At 44.2% G+C, this 22567-nt stretch overlaps 1 protein-coding gene across 2 annotated transcripts in view; it reads left to right on the plus strand.

The window, feature by feature from the left end:
• cux2b (cut-like homeobox 2b) overlaps window positions 1-22567 on the plus strand; it is a 99381-nt gene that overhangs the window by 13578 nt on the left and 63236 nt on the right. The window lies entirely within an intron of this gene.

The raw sequence follows: 22567 nt of genomic DNA on the forward strand, positions 1-22567 counted from the left end.
ATCTTGAGCTTTATTGTGAAAGGTTTATGTGGAACATAAACAAGCGGACACGCGATGCTGTTACCGTCGTTGTTGCTAACCACAACGCATAAAAACAGGCGCTTGTCCGTCCACAGTGTGGTCATTTTAAATATAAGAGAAAGAGAGAACTTTAATAAATTAATATAGCCACTACAGTGACCATCAAAACGATGAGAAAATATTGCCGTAAACAGTTTATTTTGCGACACCACGAAACAAACGATAGCGTAAAATGAAACGATGGACGTTTTTATATCGTCATCCGGTATATATCATTATATCGAACAGCCCTATGTAGAAATGTTTCTGACTTTATATATTTTTAATGGAGAGCACAACCAAGAGTAACCTGACGTTTCTGTATTACCCTGCCCTGGATATAATCAACTTGGGTTACAGTTACTTGTTACAGCTTTATTTTTGCTTTATATTTTTGATGCTCCAGTTTCCATTCGATGGATGAAACACTCGGGATAACAAGGGTCCTAATCAGATGGTGTAACTAGTGAGAAAGGCTCTTGCGGAGCTTAGACTTGACATAAAACCCCCTGTCCTCCATCTAATCTTCCCTCTTAAACATCAAACTTATGCAAAAAGAAGCAATGCTCTCTGTAAGAAGTACTTATTTTTTGCTCACTAATGAAAATGTTTTGAATCTCTTTGGTGCGCCGCCAATGGCGTTGTTTTCCTTCTTTGCTCTCTGATTATAGAACTGTATAAACTGGGCGAGATTTTGAATTCTTAGTTGATTGCATGCCTGTAGCCATGCACTTTCTCTGCTTTCCTCTCTAGACCTATTTCTACTGATAGCCTTTTTTTCCCCTGGTACAGAGAGATGTAGTGCACTTTATATGCAGTTATGCTGAATAGGTGCTGATGTATGTTGAAAACAGTTTTGCAGGTGCCTTGTCAAAATGTGCAGTGGATAGGCAGTAACACAATTCTGTTTAATATGCTATCAATCACCCGGTAGATTCCCATTTGTACATACAGCATTATGAGTCTGCCTCTCCCCAGACTGTCATGACATTGCTGGTGTTTAGCTGCTCTCATGTCCTCTAACAGTCTGTCCCTATTGTCTGTTTGTCTGTTTAATATGCGAAGGTGGTCATTCAGGGAGTCGTTTTGGAACAGTGTAAACGAAATCGGCAACAATGATTAGCTGGTGCTGCAGAGGAAGTGTCCGTCTTTGTGCGAGTGCATTTTGAGACCATCAGGCCTCCCTCAGGTCATCTCGCTGCTGCTCTCTCAGCCTCGTGGAAGACACTCTAAGAAAAAACCCAAACAGCTCTAGAGTAAATACACTGTAAATGGAGTTACTTAATGGGAGATTTTGCATGCTTAATTGCAAGTATGGATTGAAGGTCCATTAAAAGACATCAGTGTCTCGGAGTCCAGCATACAGTTTGAATATACTTGAGATGGATTGATCCATTGACTTCCTTTTCTATCTGAGAGGAGTAATTACAGGCAAAGAGTACTTAATATTTTTTAATACTTTTCTGAATTTGAAAAACAAGAAATAAGCCTTTGTTATTGTCCAGGTAGTCCAGTGTCTGATGCGGGAACTTTATTTTTTTTGTTTTGTTTGTTTGTTCAGTGTATGCAAGCATGCTTCAGGGTGGCACCGTAGAAGTCCAGAGGGAAATATCAGGCTTATTTATTGGAGCCTTTTTAGCCCCAGCTCAATAGCAGCAGTCTGATGGCTGGGGTACAGAGGGACTATCTGGCAGAGGAGGAGGTGGGGGAGGAGCTGGGCTTGGCGTCAGCCCCACTGACAAGCTCTTATTTACCGTTCAGATCTATGACTCATTTTATGTACCTAATCGTAAAGCACAGAGATTTATCGGTGGTAACGGGACAGTGGGGGAACACCCCAGGAGACGGCCAGATTCAGCCCTACACTACCTGCTTCCCTGGCTTCAGGTTCAGTCTACCTGGCCCAACATCTTCTGGGAAAAGGAAGATGAGGAAGTCCATAATTCTGTCAGGTATGGACAGCTGATAGCACATCTAATAAAAAAGAGGGTCATAAAAATTGGATGCCTAATGGATGACTCTGTGAGGATTAATAACAGCTTATTGGTCAGGTGCAGTGACCTCTTGCAGAGCTAACAATGCATTGGCCAACTGCGCTATCGCTGCAAGCAGCACAGCAGTAGATGACCCGACCAATAAACAGGAAGATTATGAGAATTATATTACTCATACTATTTCTGATACCTGCTGTATTCCCTTATGTTTTTTTTCCTGGTTTGTGAAGTGCATTTGAATTTTGTTGGTTTATAAATAATGCATTAACTTCTGGGAGGAAAAAAACCCCTAAAGGTTGACATCCTCACTTACCATCATATTTTCTCATGTCTGCCACTCCAGAAATGGCAAACGGGGAGGCGGGGGGGCAAAAACAAGAAGGTATTGTAATACTGCCTTTGTTCTGACAGGAGCGCTCTTAGAGCCTATTTTATATTCCTGCTGAAAATTAAAATTAAACTTTCATTGTTGTGCATGCTGTTTAATCCAATAATGATCTGATGTAACAAACTGCCGTAATATCTCTCAGCATACTTAATCGGAGCGGACTTAGCCCTGTCACTTTATATTAACCTCTGCTGCAACAAGAGAAGGGCTTCACTAATCTGCCATTGTTGGGTTTGGCAGTGTGTAGCTGGTGCAAAACAGATTTGGCAGTCAGCGCAAAAAGTAAAGGCTTTATAATGACAGTGGGGCCACTCTGCTATTTGGGCTAATAATGTCAAAATCTAATAATGCTGTGGCCCTTGGAATTAGATGGGAGGTGAAATGGGTGGGAATGGAGGTAATGTGGAAAAGGATTTCGGTGGGGATCGGGTTTGGCCTCCCCACCTCCTCTCGTTATGTCGTTCGCTTTTAAAATGGCAAATTAGGAAGCAATTTAATCCCTAATGACCTTTTAAATTCTCCCATTGTGGGTCTGCGCATGTGTTTGTCTTGTTGTCGATTAAAAATGTATGGTTGTGAGGAGCACGGCTGAAAGAGCGTACTGTCCTGACACATGACAACATAGTTGGATGCAATTGTGTTAACAGGATATTAGATTCGCCAGGAAGCATCCGAGCAAAGGGACCTCAAGAGTCTCGGCTAACGCGGTGATCTCACAGTGCTCAGCAAGGCGGCATCTGCAGCGTCATCAAAGCGCTCGACTCCTGTGTTTCCCCCCTGAACGCAGCCTTGTAACCAAAAACAAAAAGCTGATTGGATGCTCTCCCAGCCTCCCCTCATCCCCTCTGCTGTGGATGAGGTCTCAGCCCGGGAGATAAAATAGCAGTTATTTCTCATGTGCTATGCCATTTTGTCAGTTTGACTGTTCCACTTATTCAGTGTTTTTTGACTTGCTGAGCTTGAGGGGATGTGAGTGCCATTTCGCAGCTAGATCTGAGTTGTGTTGATTGAATTAGACAAAGTCGGAAGATAATTAAGAACCGCAAGGCACTGCAAAACTGTCTGCTTCCAAACTGGTGAAAATGAGACGCTGCCACATCAATGAGCTAGCTGGCTCTGCTTGATGTCAGTGGTGGGTTATATCAGTTGACACCCTTACCTCCTAGTGCTGGAGCCAGTTTCCCTCCTTTTCCCTTTAATGTTTCTCCAAATATGATTAATCACAAGCCGTTAAAACCGTTGCTTCTGACAGCGCACCACGTTTGCACAGCTTTGTTTGTTTCTTTCACGCTAGTAATATGATCCTCAGCTGCCAAGTGTGGTTTTATGGCATAAACACAACCCCAAAGAGGTGTGTCTGGGAGTCAAATGGGAACAGCAGCAACATCTCTTAGACTTAACTCACTTAGTCACTTTAAGTGTTTGCAGTCGCGTTTGAGAATTTTATGGAACTTTTGGACATTGATCTCTTGATATCTCACAATAATCAGATTAAATAATTGTACTAGCAGCTAGATTGCTAGCTTCTATTTTACATGGCACCTACTGTAATCTTAATAAAGTGTTTTTACTGCTAAAAGATGAAGGTACTGTAAAGTATATTATAGTCATATTTATCTATATTTACAATTTGGCACCGATGTCTCTTGTCTACTTTGAACTATAACAACATAGGGGCTTTTGTTTTGTTTCCACAAGACAGTCCTTACACTCCAAGGTTATGGGAACTCTGCCGAATGCCACATTTTACCAAACGCAGCCGTGACTTCTAGTCTAAACTTAAAGTAAACTTTAACAGTATTTTTCGTCATGCAAAAAAACTCCCACAAACAAATAAGCCAAAACGATCAATGATTTGAATGTAGGCATGGACATTATGGCATCATTAAAAGAAGTATTGTAGTTTATTGTAAAAGCACTGCATGTACAAAATGCCATGTAGTTCTACAGTAGTTTGTTACAGTTCACTGGTCCATCTGCACGGTGAAAAAGCAAATCTGTATTTTTTGACAGATGTAACTTTTTCACAAAGTCATTTAAGAAATGGGGAGCGGAGGGGTCAAACAGCTGGATCTGCCTGGTAATGTGCTGGCAGCTCATGTGCAGTCAGGCACCTCTCAGCCTTTCAGTTTCAGCCGTTGTATTTTTCACCCCGTTTTTATGGATGCCGGCCGAGTCGTGCTTCTCTTTCATTTCCATTGGCGGATAGGTTATGTAGCTGTGAGGTTAATGTTGAGAATCATATAGCTCAGGCACAATAAAACTGACACCGCGAGACCCTAAAGAAGTATGTTTATAGTAGCGCGCAGAGTCTGCTTTTGTTTGTGTGAGGCTGAATGCGGAGAAGGATCGGGATTGTTCCGAGGCCTCCCCAAAGGGTCTGGACTGCATGCGAGGAGGGTGGGAGCGCAGTGGAACACGGGGTGTCAAAGGCTAATTTTCAAAGCCCCTCACGGGCGCTCATCTCTCACTGTGAAGTGGCAAGCGTGGCAAGTGGCTTGCATGTTGTCATGGATACTAAAGCATGGGACCCCAGAGATGGGGAGCGGGGGACGAATGGCTGCCCTGTCTATAGGATTCCTGTCAACTCTGGCCTGATAGATGGCATTGACGGATCATTTTTCATACTGTAATTGTTCTTAGCAAACACAGAATACCCTCTAGTATAAACAGTGGTGTGCCGGCGGGCTAATAAAGTGGGAAAATGGAAAGGGATTCACTGATCCACAGCCTCTTTCAGTTTAAGAGACAATGCCTCTGTTGTCCAGGCGAGGCTTTCTGATTAGAGCTGTGAAGGCTGAGGAAAAAGCCCGGCCGAGAGAATAAAACAAGGCAATCATAAAGCAAACGGCAGTCACTTCTCTGTATCGATGTGGCTAGGCGGGGGTGAAGTCTGTGAGAAGTGTTGACAGCTGAAGGAACAACAGGAGTAGGTCTAGGAGTGATTCGTTTTCTCCCCCCTCTCTATTTGGCCAGTGAAACGGTGAGGGAGAATGCTTGTCCAAGATAACAAATACAGCACAAGTGCAGATGCATAGCAGGGACTGGGAGCTCTATCTGCCAAGCTCTGAGATAGCCAAGCGCCTGAGCTGGGTGCAAATGACTCTGGGTACAAAGGTACTATTTGTTCACCCTTGTTTTTGTATGGGCCCCGTGTCTCTGCTATTACTATTGGGATTGACCCAGTGCCATCTTGGAATGCTCTGCCTGTGCACGGGGCTGCCGAGGTATGTAAGGGACATGACCTGGGACTTATGATGTCAACTGGAATCAGCGGAGCTCCGATCCAGCTTTCATTAGTTGTGATTCTTTAAGAAATCCTTTCAGAGGTGCAGATTAATGGTGATGGCGGAGAGCCAGGGCACCAGCTGGACACAATACTTTGGAATTCTCACCAGAGCAGAGGGTGTAATGTACCCATCATATCCTGGGTGATTAAAATTTTAGCAAATTACATCAAACTTTTGAGATGCCCACACTTTTTCTCACTCATTTGCTCTCTTCATAGCTATTGAGGGAGCCTGTTTATCTCTCGCCGCCGCTTCATAGTCCAGCTGTAAGCATTTTTGTTTTTGTTGGGGTTTTTTTTTAATGCAGGAGGAGGTCGGTAGGTGGATGATTCGTTGACTAATGTGTGTGTTGGAGGGGGACCTGCAGATGTTGTGTGGCGAGGCGAACAGTCCTGGCACTCCTCGTGGAGCACCTCGCCCTTCTGACTGCACTGTGACACGCCGTGACGCCCGAAACACTTTAGGCTGACCCGGCCGCTCACCTCCTGCCTGATGGACAGATTAAAGGACCATTAAACATAATTACTGTTTCAGTTGGAGAGGCCAACTCATCCTGTCAGAAATGGTTACAAATTGCTTTACCTCTGCTCCCCCCCGCACGGCTCTTAAATTCTGAATTTCATTACATTTGTCTACTTTCTTGCCATCAACAAGTTCGGGCTTTGAAAGCAGAAATGGGTTTAGCGAGGAGAATTGAAAAGGCAAATGGTGATTAATGGAAGGGTTTGAGAAATGTATTTTTGGAGCTTGCTTTGTAAAGGTTTTTCAGCTTCTGTGGCTCTAAGCCAATCAAAGCGAGCGTGATGGCTGTGGAGAGGAGTGTGACAGGTAGTTGATGTGATCTGGAGTGGAGCGGTGTGAGTGTGTGGTCTGCTGCGCTGTCTGTCTGATTATGTAAAATGTGGTGAGGTGGTGTAACGTTGGCTGGCTGTTGCAGTGGTTTTTGCCAGCTTCACAGGGCCTGTTGCCAGTTTTACATGAGAATGTGCAGCAGTGCCTCGTAATGCTCTCTCTGCTCTCGGTATCCATAAGAAAACCCACACTGCCGCCCTAGGGAAATTGGTCGATACCATCATCCCAGCTGGAGGCGCAGGCGGCAGACAGAGTTTCCCCATTTTTTTTTTATTTTTTTTATTTTTTTTAAAAACATCAACACTGATGTTTACTATGAGATCTTCCTCTACTGTAACCTGCCCCTCTTGCGCCCCTTCTCTTCCTCATTTAGCTGATTATTACACCCATGGTGAGAACAAACAGTTTCCTTACTTAATAATTCACATCACTTTCATCTGATACTCAGTTACCATGGGCAATTTAGTAGTTGAATAATTTTGTGAAAAATTCATTTATTATCGCTGTGCGTTATGAATCTGCAGAGACAGAGAGTGGAGTAGTGGAGGATTTTAAATTGCGTCTGTGGAGCGAGAGATCCGAGGGTAGGTAATGTGTTCTAATGTTCTCAGCCATATGCATTGTTTTCAGGGCTCATCGGTTTTACATCGATTCCCACTGAAGTGTTTAATTGCATCATGAATATGATCTAATTCTGTCCTTTTCACTGAAACTGGAGCACTCTCTGTAAATGATGTACGGCCTTGACAGCACCACATCAGGATGTATTTTATATGGAATGTAAATTATAGTGTTAAATTAGCCTGGAAAGATAACTAGCTGGCACGGGGGAATGGACTCAACAGTTTAATTTAGTGTCAAAAGGCCGTGAAGGGATAAATCACCTCTCTCTCCCCTCTCTGCTGTGCCATATTAGGCTTTAATCATTCTCTTTTCTTGTAATATCACTTGTTTCTCACTGCTGCCTAAGGAGTTCTTGAGAACTACACTGCATTTCTTGCAGCATCAGTCGGCTGCTTACAAATGCTTCAATTTGAGCATATAGAAGACAAAGCTTGCATCTTTCACTTTCACAGTTTTTTCCCCCCCTACTTCAAATACAAGCGATTTAGCTTTCCCCTGAAGATCCCAAATGGCTCCTAAAGACCTAAACTAGCTCTCTTTACTCGTAGCAGCATCTTTTTGTCACGTGAGAAAGTACTCAGTTGTAATCTATAGGGCCTGAAAAATTAGGCCAGCACGGAACTACTGGAAACCGCAGTCCCTGGAGTGGCCACTGGAGGCTGCCTCCAAAACCGAGCCAGTCCCCACAGTCTCTTAAGTTAAAATGCCCATATTAATAGCATTAAATGGTGTGTTTATAGCCTAGTACAAAAACTTGCTTTGGTCTCCATGGGTAGTTTCCTGCTTCAGCTGTACTATGGGTGATTTGGTATGCTTTCTGGTAGAGAAAGTCACTGGTTTGAGTCCAGCTGGAGACGCAAATCACCTTTGGGGTTGCACCAGGAAGGACATCCGGCATAAACCTGCCAAACCAAACATCTGGAGCTACCCCTGTGGCAAGCATTTGTTTCCATTTGGGTCCTGGTAAAGCTAAAGTTGGGGTTCTTGCTGCTTTGATTTGATTTTAAGTCACCCAGACACAAGCAGCTATAGCTCCCAGAGGTCTGCTGGGCATCACCTCCACTACAGTGAGTTGATTTGGTGCCTTTTGGAGTATTCTTAACCTCCTAAGACCCGAACTCTTTCATGGCATGCATTTTCACTTTCTCTTTGCTATTTGGGCTGATTGGGCCCTGATGAGTGTAAAAACAAAGAATTACCTGATTTTTTTTTTGATTTTTTTTTTTACCTGATTTTTGTTTCTGAGAAAAATAAGATCCACATAAGAGGACATTCGTTTTAAATTTCGATAGAACAGTGGCAGTATAATGTCCTCATAAGTGGATGTCAGGCCCTTGTAGAGCAAAATTTAGTATTTTGGTCTAGACAACCCAAAATGTGATGTCCACATATGTGGATGCGAGGTCCTAGGAGGTTAATGTACATATCTGACAAATCAATTTTTTTAATTTTATACTTTTTTTTTCTTAGTTGGCAGACTGTTTATATATGTGTATTGAATCCTTGGAGCTCGCTAGCCTCAGCCAATAACTTACACTACATCATAAAAAACAACAACATTATAGCCAACACTAAAAACCTAACTTTGAGACTATAAAATGCAGAATCCAGAAACCAGTGGGTGATGTCAAGGTGTCTAGGTCCATCTTTTATATTCTTCTATGGAACAGACAAAAGAAGGTTAGGAGTGTAAGGCGTCACTGCGTAGGTGGGGGTATTCTTAAACAGATAAAAGCTGTTAGGAGATAGACTTGGGCTTTATAACAAGGATCTCCCCCCGTTTCCTGTCCTCAAGGCTGGAGTGTTTGTCTGAGTGGCCTTCGCTATTATCCAGAGCTACCCTCCATAGGCCGCTGTGCCTGGGAGCAGCCCTCTTGCAGCCCGGCCCTATCTACTATGATTGTGTCCTTGACAACAACTACAAGAATCCACCTGGCCAAGATCTGGGTTTTAATGTGAGAACTCGTTTGGCTTTGTGTTCCCAGAGCCCTCATTGTGAATTGACATTCACTTTAATTCACTTCTTACCCACTTGATGGGGATGGGTACATAGATGGAGGAAGACGGGCTCGAGGAAGAGCTGAATTGGTACCTCAGGTGACTCAAATTCCTATATCTTTAAAAAAAAAAAAAAAATACGTGGTGAGTCACAGACATCCTATAAACCAACTACTGCTCACTCAGGGTACCTCCTCACACTTTGAATTCCTCTCAGTATACCACTGAATCTGACAGCTCTCTGGAGAAAAGAGCCCTTAAATTATCAAGTGGGGCTCTAGTTGTTTTCCTTGTTGTTTTCAACTCCTAAAAGGAGGGGGTAGGGTGGGCTTTGGGGATGAATTGGTATGTTAAATGAGCTATGGGAGGTCTGCTGAGTTTTTTTTTTTTTTTTGAGTAGGGGGGAGTTCAGTCAGACGAGAATTGCTGCGTTGGGTGTTTGAGGCAGCTGTGTGAAGTCATTTTCCGGGAGTGCAAGCGGGAGAGAGGTGCGGATTAGGCAGCGCCTCTGAGCCGGAACAAGTCTGTCTGGGAAGGGATGAAGGCTACAAACCATAGATCTAATTCCCTCTCACGCTGCTAGACAGCAGAGACACTCACACATAGCCAGTGTGAATTAGGCCCATTTGCTCCCCTCAGTCTGAAGCGAGCGAACACGGGGAGCAGACAGGGAGAAGTTGACATACTCCTCACATCCTGCCCTCGCTCCCGACTCCCCGCGCTGCTTCCAGCCCACCTCCAAAAGCTGTCTCCAGCTTACGCTCGTTTTTTTTTTTTTTTTTTTTATTGTTTCTTGTGCTGCAGGTCTTTATTATTGCTGACATTAACATGAACACAGTGCAAAAACAGACTCCAGTGTAATCCTATGAGAGGGGGTGGAAAAAGGGCATTCCACTGGCAGTGCAGAAAATGTTTGCACCTGTGGCCACATTGATCGCGTGCTTGAAACTCCAATGCTCTGAAGTTCATGTCTTTTTAATGTGTGTAATGCCTCGCCTCAGGTCATGCGATTGCCCCGAGGTTACGGAAGGTCCACGAGGCTGCGTGCGGTGGTGGATTAGCTGTCCTCCTTCCTCCCTGCCTACCTTGATAAACATGGCACCCTCTCTTTGGCTCTGCGTGCACGGAGCCAAACCTAGTGCCCTCTCGTCCACACACAAAAACCTGACCCCAGAGCTCAGATCAATGCGGCTGACCCAGATACACTGTCCCCCTGTCTCTTTGTGATTGGACATACAGTGGTTTGCTTGTGGGTCAGAGGCAGCAGGGGAAGTTACAATTCAGAGCTGAATACTATCCACCATGTAAAGCAGGCACACAGTGGCCTTGAGGCTGTTTGAATTTCACCCAAAGTGTGAGCAGTATTTCTGTTTTTTCTTGCAATTCCACCGGCATGGAAAAACACGGGTGGCTTTGGTTATTAAGCTTTTGTTTAAGAGCTTTGCTAGTTGTGAAGAAAGATGGAGATGTTGGTGTAAGAGGCTCCCCCTACCCCCCGTCCTCTCCCTGTTGTGCTTGTCTCTCCCATCACAGCCCTCTCCACCCTGCGTACCCAGTAATGAGTTGTATTACATGCTCTGTGGTGGGCATGTCTTGTGTTAGGGGCCTGTATTCAATCTTTGTACTGTAAATGCAGGGGAAGGCTCTTTGTGTGTCTTTGAGATGCGCTGAATTGAGACGGTGTGCACCGAGTGAAGCTGATGAGGAGAGAGCGAGTCCTGAGAGGAACATGTGGATGCCTGGCAGGCAGCGAAACGCTCTTGTATGTTTGTGCGCGCTTGTGCGTAGACGCCGTGTTTACGCCGTGTGCGTTCGCTTGTGGAGGGGCGGATTTCAAGGAAGTGTGCTGCTGAGCTGGATGCGAGTTGAATTAGTCTTAGTAATTCAGTTTACTTATCCCCACATTTTCAAATGGCACGCCAAGAGGTAGTGTATATTATATGAATGAAAATCTACTCCAGTCGGCTCATTCATCACTTGAGCCTCTCATTGTAACCCGCTCTGTGGACTGGCGAGGGGCCTAGCTATGGGCTAAGTGATTTTTATGAGGGAGCATCATGGGGCTCAGGTCTTATTCCTTTTTGTAGGAATGCATTTTCTACTTAGATGGCAACAAACTGCATTTGCACTTAAAACATATTCTGTAATCTTCTGTTATTTTACATACAAATTGCATCCTGGGCGATGCATTCATCATTGCTCATATCCAGCCCACTCTTAAATGAAAAATGTATCTGAGATGAATAATGGATCCTTCCATAGTATAATTTTATGTTTCTTGAATATACTCGAGAGTTCCTCCTCTGCTATATCCTCTAAATTTTTCTGCCTTGCCTGGATGAAGTTTTAGATATGAAGAAAAATTACTTATTTACCGTGGTTATTGTTTACCTGAGAAAATTTTACAATATGAATCCTCTTCAGTACAGATAATATGTGGAGTATGGCGTCGAAGGAAGAAAAAAAAGCACTCTGCCGTTGTACAACTCCAGGATACTTCATATTTGAACGGCAGTCAGTCACGATCGTGTAGCGTCTTAAATGTTTAGTGTGTGGAACTCTCGGTCGGGAGATGATGGGGTTTGTAGACAGCTAGCGTACACGGCTGCTGATGTAGTGGCAGTGTGGTGGGGTTTCCTCTTGGGGGGGCTATGGGTGGGCAGCCGTGTGTGAAGCTGGGAGAATTGAGGTTGAGTAGCCGAGCCCTCTGTCTTTATCTCTAATTACATGGTGAGTCTTGGGGAGATTGGGCAGCACTGTAAAGCCCCGGCAGATAGCTTTGCGGCACCCTCCCCCTGGCTGTTACAGCGCAGGATCTAGGGGTGTGAAGCAGAACCAGGTCTGGTGGGGCCCTAATGCCCCTACAGATTTTCTCTCTGGGGAGCCCCGGGCGTTCTTTCCTCTCCATGGCAGCGCCGCAGTCTGCCGCATTCCAACCTGCCGCTCGGGGAGAAGCACACCGAGGCTCCGGGAGCCCACTCTGTCGTGCTCTACTTGCTCCTGTCGGTTTTTTGTCGTCCCCGAAGTTTCGCAGCTCGTCCTGGGAGACGTCTTGACACAGAGTTGCAGATGGGAGGCACTGGACCGAGGCAGCTGGTGTCACAATGTGGATTGGAATTCACAGTTGGGATAAAATATGAAACAAATATGTCATTACACATATGTTTTCCGCTGTTTGTTCACCCAGCTGTTTCCTAGCTCAGCTCCCCCCACTCCCCCTTGCCTTGCCATACAAACCTGGGTAGGGCTGACTACTAATAATCCATGATTTGTCCCATTGTGCCCCATTTATTTTATTCTCTCTCCCCCCCCCAGTTACTTATGAGCATTATCCTCTGTAGCTGTCACTTTGGTCTGCTCAAAAGAGCTGTGCATGCTGGAATTTAATGTTTACACTTGTTTTTGATGATACGAGGCAACGCCATCAAAAGACGGCACAGAACATACTTCACTACAAATGAAGGCAGAATAATTCCCAGTCAGTTAAGTGTCCTTTGATTCTTTTGCAAGTTTAATCTGCAGAAATCAATAAAAGGATGCACGTTGGGCCTGGGAGTCAACAGCAGCCGTGTTTGATGGGTAAACGGACAGCCAAATGGATGATGCAGGGGAGCATTCATCTTTCTTTAGGCAAATTGGGCTGCTAGGTCCCGACTAATTGATTGATCGCATGGACTTGCTGATACAATCAAAGCCTGGCCTGATTTATGGCGATAAATCGATTGATTAATAAGGTTTTCTGGGATGGGTTTGGTCTGTGATGGTGGCGAGAAGCAGGGGCGGAGGGGGAAGACACCTCCGAGTCACACATCCGTCTTGGAGCCATCAGCCGTGTTGGTTTAGTGTGGTAATAAGAGAGGCCCGGATCTCCCAGCTGACATTTACAAAGAGCCGCTTGGCTATGACCCGCTCCCTAGATTAACCTCCACTTGTTCTCATAAGTATCCCTGATATTAAAAGATGGGAAGCAGCATCAGGCAGCGGCGGAGGGGGGCAAAAAAAAGAAAAAGAAGTGTGACTTTTTTCAGTGCACCGTTTGCATACATCGTTAGGGAGAACAACAAAAATCAATTGCACATTCCAGAATAAATAAAAACAAATATCTTGAGCGGGCCCTCTTGTTGACTCATTCCAGATTACATTTAGTCGGCTGTTTAAACGCTGATTTACAGCAAGATGGAGTCCATTCCCCGCACTCGCCTGCCTGTCTGCCTGCCTGTTCAGAATATGAAATGGAAGTTAAACACTGTGAATCTCCAGCGTGAGGAGGAGGGCTCTGGACGTGTGGGCAGTGTAGCATCAAATAGATTGTGTTTCCTCCCGTGTAAACGCCTAATGTGTGCCGAGCGCTCTGACACAGATGAATGTAAGGAATTTGCTGTAAAGACTTTACGGCCCTTTTGAGAGACATGGCTGGAAACCGGCAGCGTGGAACCTCCTCCACGCCCCCCTGAGCACATGTCCGCACAACACGCGCACGTTGGCGAGCGCTTGCATTTGCACTTGCACACGTGGCGAGGCGCACGGCCCTCCGAGGAGAGAAGCTACATCAAACTGGCGAAGCTGGTGCAGGCATCAGGGATGCTTTTTATTTGCTTTGGGTCAGATGTGGTGGCCCTGACGATGTGATGAGAATCATCCCACAGACCTGCTCGACGCTGTGCGCCGTATTAAGGCAGGAAACAATCTCCTGACCGAGCTTATCATTTAATATACGAGCGCTACCTTCTGTTGCACAACAGGGCAAATTTTAAAGCGACTGAAGTATAAACTGGCCTTTCAAGTGGCTGCACCCATTTTGTGACAACAGAACTCGCTTGCCAGTTCCCCGAGCCTTTTGTGACGGAGCTCAAAGCTCTCGGCTGCTTGTTGTCAGCTCCGGTTTTATTCCCACTCTCACCGCTCTATTTAGATTCATTTATTTTTGGTTCAAATGCTGTAAAATGAAAGTGTGATGCCGAGAGGGAGGGTAAAGGGAGTGTTCCCTCTCTCTCAGACAGGTGGCCCCGGTTTATGTCGCCGGGCCCCAGGGGCCCCACTAACTGAGTCTGAGCGAGAGGAGGGACCCGTCTCTCGGCGCTACACAGGTGGTGTGAAACGCAGCCCTCTCTCCACACCTGAAATATTCAGATTCTTCCAGCGGCTTCGCTTTGATCTCACCGCAATCGACAAGGGAAAACGTAGAGGATGGGGTGGTGGGGGGTAGAGAAAACAACAAAAACAAGAGGAAGAGCAGCACACCTGAGAGCGAACAGATTGACATTTCTTAAGAGAGAATAAACAATCGCAGGTTAGCTGTGCTGCATCGCTGCAGCTCGTTGTTTCAGGTGAAAGTGGGCCACGGCAGCGATGGCTGCGTCTGCGGAGCCTTCCTCCTCTCGTGCAAACTGACCTCAATGGTGAAGCTTCACAGGAACGAGTCCCCCGCAGCACGCTCCTCTGTTTCCACTTTGAAAGTTATTAGAAACCAGAAAGCAAAACCTGTCCCCAATTTTATTCAAGTGCGACACTGTTGCCGCTCGTCTAATTTTTCACGCATACCCCAGAAAAGAAAAAAACCCCCAACTTGTTTTGGACGGTTATTGTGTTTGAAGCACCGGGCTCTCTCTCTTTTTTCTAATTCTCAACTATTGTAACACTTCCCCGTTGCTCTTTCATATTCACATCTCCATTTGAGCCGATCATTTTGGCCGACTGAGGTTATCGTGTCTTCGCTCAGGTTTCAACCCACTAGTCTGCTAATGAATCATAGGACTGTGTAATTAGTCACCCTGCATGTACAACACAATGACAATAGACACCCTGATTGTAACCACAGAGTTTGAAAGGAGCAGAACAATGCTCGGCCTTAATGATGATATATAAGGTGTTGTAATTGGCCTTCGTTTGGAGCGCTCAGTCATGGATTGTAATTTGAAGTTTCTAATTGGAGGGCATTTAAAGTTATTCATTGGTTTCAGAGTGGATACAGGATTGTTTGAAAGAGCTGTAATAAGATGTTTTCATGATACCTCTTGATACTATTTTTGAATAAGACTTGACAATAAATGGAATTAGGGCCTCCCTGGTCATACTAAGATGAATTACCAGTGCATTAGTGTGAAAAAAAAGAGGGAAAAAAGCGCGTTTGTGTGTACATGTGTGTCCAAGCGTGCATGTTGGATTTAAAGAGAGAGAAGTGTTGACAAGTAGGCTGTGCTCTGGCGCATCAGGCGCCAAAAACTCTCTAAATGAAGCAGGGTATGACGAATAATGGCTGACAACACCAGTCACACCTTTTGCTGATGGTTGTAACGCTCACGCGCTTCTCCTTCCTTTTGTAAGATTTAGCATGCTGTTTGAAGACAGCCTGACTGACTGGGGATTAATTATTTTGGATGATTTATCAGACTTTCCAGTCCAGAGTTGAGCGAGGTGTCAAAATGAAACGTGATTTTTTAAAAAACATTTATTTATTTATTTATTTTCCCTCCGCATTCGCTGGTAAGTCCTCACACACAGTCTGTACACTATACACCTTTACCTGTTTATGCACAATGCAGTCAGCATTGCTGCTACACAGTGGACGGAGCTAGGGTTCCCAACCTCGGTGTCAGGACCTCACAAGGAGACACAAAATGTATCAGAGGAGGTGAAAGGAGACTTATTGGACGCTCGGAGCACACATGCTTATTATACACAGTTCCTGCATGACTGCTGCAGCATTTTTCAGCTGCAGCTTGTACGCTTTTATATGACGTGCGCAATGAGCATGGGATCAAACCTCCAATCCTGTGATTACTCTACTCCCACAAATGTAATAAGACAATGGCAAGGGAAAAGGAAAGGAAGGCATCATGTCTTCATATCATTCGAAGTCTGTTTAAGCTGCAGAATTTCCTATCGCCTCCTCAGACATGTCAGGCCTGCTGCTGTCCTGCATCGCTGCCCCTCCACTACCCCAGCATTCACCTGTGGGCTCTGAGGGATAATTACTTATCATGTCCCAGATTCTACGTGTGTCATATTTTTGGGAAGAGCTGAATTCTCACTATATTCTGTTGCTTTAATAAATCAGTAAATTCAAATATGAGCTCTCTGACTGAAATACGCATGGACTGTGATTTTCTGGGCAGATACAAAAATTATGATTTGGCTGATAGCTGATGCTTTATTCTCTCTCGTCTTTATTTTTTTGTGGTCACTCATTCTGCCTTTTTCCCCATGAAAACAAGGAAATTGTCTTTACAGATGATACTTTAACAGATTTATTGCCCACAGACATTCATGTTTGTCCTGTCTTCCTCTGCTAACTGCTAACCCGTCACGGCACATAGCTGCCCCTCCCTGAGCCTGATTGTGTTGGAGGGTTCTTCCTATTAAAAAGGAGTTTTTCCTTCTCACTGTCGCCAGGTGCTTGCTCATAGCAGGTCGTTACCTGTCGTTACCCGTAACCTGTTGTTGTGATTTGTCACTAAATTGAATTGAATTGAATATAAAGTTGAGGCAAGTCTGTGTTACCTTACCTAACAGATGTGTATGCAAATAGCTGTGTGTGGAAGCTGCTTATTTGCACCTTATTTCTCTTTAATTAGCCGTTGGCAGTCAGTGTTTGGCAGATTTTCAGTGCAGACCTCTTCATAACCATGTTTAGATAATATTTTTGTGGGTAGACCGTATACTTTTTCTAAATCTTTATCTTGGGTTAAGCTCAACCCCATGTGGCACTCACAGTTGTTTAAACGAACTGGGAAATATTGGGTAATAGTAGGTATTGGGTAGTTTGGTTGAACCGCAGTGTGATGGTGACATGAAATGATGTAGAGCAAAACTAACGAAGCATCAGTTCGGGGAATAAACAGATGGAGGGGGATGCCAGGTGATAGCATCCCGCCCCTGTCAGAAGCTGCATGCTCAGCTCACATTCCAAGTGTGGGGTCGCGGAGGTCAGAAGCTCCTCCCTGCTGGGTTTGTCTGGGCGGTCTAGCACCCACATAGACACACGCTGTCTGTTTGTGCCCTTAACTGATGCTCAGCTCAAGGAGGCCAGATAAGAGTTCATTTTGGATCTTTCATATGGACAGGCGCCAACGTGCACCTCTCCCCGAGCTCCTCTAACCCCTTCAGCCAAACCACTCCCTCCGCCGTTAGCGGCTGGGAGCGTTTGCCAATCATAATGTTGAGGCCAGACTAGACTGCAGTGATTGGGGCCATTGATTGTAGTGATTTGATTTATTGATCAGTCTGCCCTCTCGAATGTGGCGTCTCAGATGCGGGGCTAATCTGAGGCTGCTATGGACAATCTTGTGCCTCACAGAGAATGAGAAGCGATAAGGAAAGTATGAAAGGAAACTACACTTATCTTAATCACATACTGGTCCCCGCTCTGCCTCGCTCGCTGCAGCCCCCCGTGTGCAGATGTCAGCGCACATGTGTCTGTGCGCACACATGTGTGCCAAATCGCTCTTTTGTGCAAGACCTTGCGTGCAAAGAGTGTGTGTTGTTGTGTCAGTGTGCGTATGCGGTGGGGGTTGTGAGGCAGTACAGTCACCAGGCAGAACAGAGTGGATCTATAAATTGATGGAATTCAAAGCCTCCAGCATCGATTACCATTATAACAAACAGCAGCACACAGAATGTCTGATTATTTTTAGACAAAGATTCTGTGCTCTCAGCAGCAATTCTGCTGATGCTGTCACACTTTCAGACATCTGCCTATGATTGCAATTAGATGGGATACAAAAAGAAAAATAATACCCCCATCTGCATTTTCCCCTCTCTCCTCCTCCTTCCTATTTTTTCCCTCTTTAATTTGTGCTGTCCAAGCCCACTGCACACAATAGTGATTTTGACTCAGTCTACCTCAATGCAGTACCTTGCTAGTTTTCTTTTTTTTGCACAGTTGTCAACATTTTCCACCACGGCTTGTCTTTGTGAAAGGCCAGAAAATAGCTTACCACCACAGATGTAATCAAGATGAGCTAGGTTTAATGAATCAATGTCAAATCTACTCCAACATAACACATTAGCGAGTCCCGGATTTTACCTAAAACATTCCTGCTTGCACAGATTGCTACAGCACATCATTTTGCTCCACTTTTTTTTTTTGTCAAGAACAATTGTGTTAATTAGCTTTTATCCAACTTCCCTTTGCGTAGAATCATCATTTAAAGAAACATAACATACTCGCTTTGTCCTTTTTTTTTGTCAGATTTCTTGCCACCTCTAACCTCCAGTTTCTTGCCTGCTTCTCTCACCCTATGGAGTCTGAAAGGATCTGTGCCTGTAGCCTTCGCTGCAACACGCTTTGCATAAACCTCAGACCTCTTAATGTAGTATAAACAGCTGCTTTATCATATCATCTGATGGCTCCACTATGGGGTCCGTCTTTGGTCAGTGTCAGAAGGCCACAGTCTGCTTTTGTAAGCCAAAGGATATGTGAGTCATGGTTTCACAGCTATTTTTTCCTTCCCTTGTGTTTAGCTGGTCATTGAGCCGCTAGTCCGTTTACAGGCTGCCAATAGGGTGCAGATCTAGCCTGTTAAAACCACTAAGCTCCTTCTTTCTTGGTCTTTGTTTTCGAGTCACCAAGATTGCCTTCTTCTCACGTATCGATGGGAGCACACCAGGACTGGTTCCATTCTCAAAATCCCTCTTTCCTGCCTCCTCTGGTCCCAGTGACAGCTCCGCCCTCCCAGGGGAAACTCATCAATTATGGCTGGATGTTTGACTGGCACAGGCTTAATGACAGGAGCTCTGTATTGACCTGACTGCCACACACTGAAAATTTGGTCCCAATCGCCCTTTTTAAAACCTGTCAAATGATTACTGAGAAACTCCTCTTTGCACAGCTTGTTGCAACTTGCCTTTTCTTCCTCTTTTTTTAAGACGAAGAAATCTACATGTTCATGCAATTGATCCTGTGAAGGATGAAGCCCAACATAATGAAGGGAGATAAGTGAATTTTATCAGGGATCTTGAAGGTCCCCTGGTTGTAGGTTGAAACGGATCACATCTGATTAGGAAGCAGAGGAAAAGTCTACCTCAGTATCTTTTGTCTCCAGAGATAGCATTGCTATTTCAGCAACACTATATTGTGAGTTTCTCCCATCATCAGTCTGAACAAGACAACCAAAGTAGCAAACCGTCTGTTCTGCCTCACTTCTTTCCAGAAAGACAGGCAGTAGGTTTCATTTGATGGGCTGTTGCCCAGGCTCCCCTCCCTCGTAATGGTCTAGAAACTGTGGGGATGCTTTCAAAATAACCGTGCCATAATGACTGCACTGTTTGACTTGCATACTGCATGAGTATCCACCATTCTCATCAGCTGAGCTGCAATAAAAGTGAGCCCAGCTTTACGGCGAAGCCACTGACGCACGGGCAGACTCAGAAAAACCACACTGTTATATCTTAAGTACTTATAAAATCCACTCAAAGTCACTTCTTGAGGAATTTTCTCTTGGCAAGATTAGCCAGTCTAGGGCCATTTGAATCTAGTGGAGGTTGGCCGGCTTCTGAAAGCCGACTCTCTAATCTCCAGGAAGGCTCATCCCAGATGGACTGTGAGGACTAACAGGAATTTATAAAGTCCTGTCGCCTTATCCTGTACAGCCATGCCCTTTTTCTTTCTTTTTTTTTTTTCCTTCTGTGACAGCACGATTTACAAGGAAAGACACATTTCCTTCTCACCAAACGTATCATAAATATTGGAACGTTTTGACAAGGGTAGATGTTCAAACATGTTACGTTGGTCTTTGGTATAAATACAAGGCACGCAGCCTTTTAGGCATGATTGACTTCAACTTGATCTGTCATTACTTGAAAACTACACATTGCATTGCTGCAGTTTAAGTTTTTCTTTAGTTTTTTTCGTATTAATGCAAAGCAATTTCACACAGACCCAGACACACATAGAAAATAACCGCAGTTAGCTATGAAAACAACTGACCCAGAATAAAATGCAATGTCTATTATTCGTATTGTTAGCAGTCTTCCTTAACCTTCTCAGGCTCAAATTAAACTTTTTGTTGCTAATGCACAACCAAGTCCTGCAGTGGTACTTCTGAGTAAAAAAAACTCATAAAATATGTATGTGGGGTAATCAGGTTGTTAGTTTTTAACTGTTGCAAATCGGCAACGCCTGCCTCGAGAGGGTTAAAAGACAAAACTACACTTGATTAATCTGACTTACCGTATTGCACTATGTATCTTCTAGCTCGTCTTATTTCTTTATTTGCGTGCACCTAATCTGTTCAGTTGGCCACTGGTTTATATGTTGCATATATACCACATGAGAACAGTCTCATCTAAGGCTTTGTGAACAGTGAAAAAATATAATTTTATATGTGTTTATATATTTATGGCATCACCTGTAGTGAAACTCTGGGCTGATGCTAATGCCAATGTTTAAAATAACTTGGTCGATTGTCTATACCAGTGCTTTTACTTTCTGTCCAGGATAGCAAATACATTTAAAAAAATGTTTTTCTTTTTTTAGATTTAGCTTTTGCTAAAGTGACACAAATGATAAACATCAATCTCAATATGCGATGCATATGGGGAAAAATGAGCAAAGACGCTAACAGAGATTGGCTGCTGCCACAAAAACAACCAAGAAATGATGCAGTCGAGAAGAACCAGACTTTCCAATATTTGTTAACTTCAATATTTTGCTAAAAATCTTCATCCAGCAAACCTCTTGGCTATGAGCGGAAAACTGCAGCTTAGCACAGCAGCACATGCCTGGAGGTGCAACCTGGCCAGTCAGGAACATTTGCCCCCTTGTAGTGATGCTTGTGACTTTTCCGTCTTTAGCCTGTGGCGATGACGCTCTGTGTTCAGTGATCGATCACCGATTTCTTGGAAAGTGAAGTTTTTGTCAGAAATTAAATCCTTTACAAACATGTTACACATGACTATCCATGTGCGTTGTTATAAAATTACTATAATTCAACAACTGGACACAGTTCGACAGTTCAAGTTTAAGATCTATAGAAAATAAACAAAGCTGCATGAATTAAATCTGTTTATTTATTTATTTATTTTTTTACATGTTAGGGCACACAAAAAAGTTAAATTGAAAGTTTTAGACCCCAGCTTGGCTTTCGCTTGTTTCATTGCATATGTCAACTGGGCTGATAAATGGGCTGATAGTGATGTTGGAGTGATGGATCAGTACATCCTTAGTTGTATGGTTTTTAACCTTTTAATGACTGAAAGTGTTGTTTTGATTGAACAAATTTAAAGATTCAGTGTTGCATTGAGGCTGAACGCCAACGAAAGAGTCAGGAAGTCAGAAAGAATAAAATGCTGTTATAGTTTTGTGACATACAATAATGCCATACCTAACATTTAAATGGACTTCTGTGGAACATTTTATAGGCTAAGACGGTTGGAGAAGAAAGAGTTAGTGGGATAAGTTTAATATAACCTCCTGTAGAGGAACCTGGGGTGGATTGATGGGCATTAAAGCTGTAGCTTTGACATTGGACGCTGCTCGTCACATCTCAGGAGCATGGACCTTGGCCAATACAGCGCCAAGGTTGTAAATGTCCTCAAGGCTTGCATGCTGTCACAACAAACTTTTACTGCCAAGGCGATAGCATCAGTCAGGTACCTTTCTTGTAGACAAATTGGTAAAGTTGTGGCGTTAGTCTCAGTGTATAGCATCTCGCTTAAGACAGTGCACATTCCTACTTTAGCCCCTTTTTGACTTGCCAGTCCAGGGACTTGAACCAGCAGCCCTTCAATTAACAGACCGCTTCTCCAACCGACAGGCTGTCACCATCCCACGAGGCCACGGCTGGTTGGAAGCTTCATCCTTCCATTATCTGACTTTTTTCCCTCTCCTCCTTGTCGTGTTATGATTTATTAAATTGCCTTTAAGTAAGACTGCAGATTAATTAAAACACAGTCAATTTAATTTCCCGGCGTCATATATAAATTCGCAGTGGTAATTGAATCCCCTACTCCACTTTTTATATTGTAACCCAGCAGTTACAAGAGAAGAAGATCCTCGTCAATTACTGATAATCACAGTCCAAACTAAGAGGAATACACTGCTGTCTGTTTCACTGCTCGGTGTAGGAAAGCAGAGTTCAAATCTGCTTTCTCCCTTTTTTTCTGTTTGCTGAAAGAGCCGGGAATTGGATGACTGATCGATAATATTGGATTTGCGGATGGCATGTGGTGCAGCTGAGTCCACGGTGAATGCAAGGTTCTGATGAAGGGGCCTACTGCACAGGCAGCTATGCATAGCGGATCAGACATGTCGGCAGGGCGGAGCTCTCGTTTTGCTATGACTACAGATATGTAAGCAACCGATGTGACATTAATGGAATAGCAATTGGGGCCCGTTGTTGTAGCAAAAAGGGTAATGTGGT

The sequence above is a fragment of the Perissodus microlepis genome, chromosome 12 (assembly GCF_051167445.1).
Source record: "Perissodus microlepis isolate ML-2025 ecotype Zambia chromosome 12, ASM5116744v1, whole genome shotgun sequence".
NCBI lineage: Eukaryota > Metazoa > Chordata > Actinopteri > Cichliformes > Cichlidae > Perissodus > Perissodus microlepis.